The sequence below is a fragment of the Delphinapterus leucas genome, chromosome 2 (assembly GCF_059928025.1).
Source record: "Delphinapterus leucas isolate spDelLeu-1000000601 "Yukka" chromosome 2, BTC_Dleu_Yukka2, whole genome shotgun sequence".
Taxonomy (NCBI): domain Eukaryota; kingdom Metazoa; phylum Chordata; class Mammalia; order Artiodactyla; family Monodontidae; genus Delphinapterus; species Delphinapterus leucas.
In genome coordinates this window covers 147,441,438-147,441,701 of record NC_143130.1, presented here as the reverse complement: position 1 = coordinate 147,441,701, position 264 = coordinate 147,441,438, and positions in this window count along the sequence as shown.

The following is a 264-nucleotide window of genomic DNA, read 5'->3' as shown; positions in this document are numbered from 1 at the left end:
CCGCGCCCCGCCGCGCCGCCCCATGACGTCACCGCCGCCTAGCCCCGCCCAGGCCCCGCCGCCTCGCCCCCAACCAGCCCCCGGCACACCTTCCGGCAAGCCCCGCCCACTGCTGCTCAGTGCCCCGAACGCCCTCGCTGATGTCACTCGGCTCTGGCCCAGGCTCTCCGGCCAAGGACAAGCCCCTGCCGCTGACGCCACAGGGCCAAGATCGGGGCCCGGCCAATAAGAGTGCGGTCACGGACAGGTGTGTCCCTGGGCGGG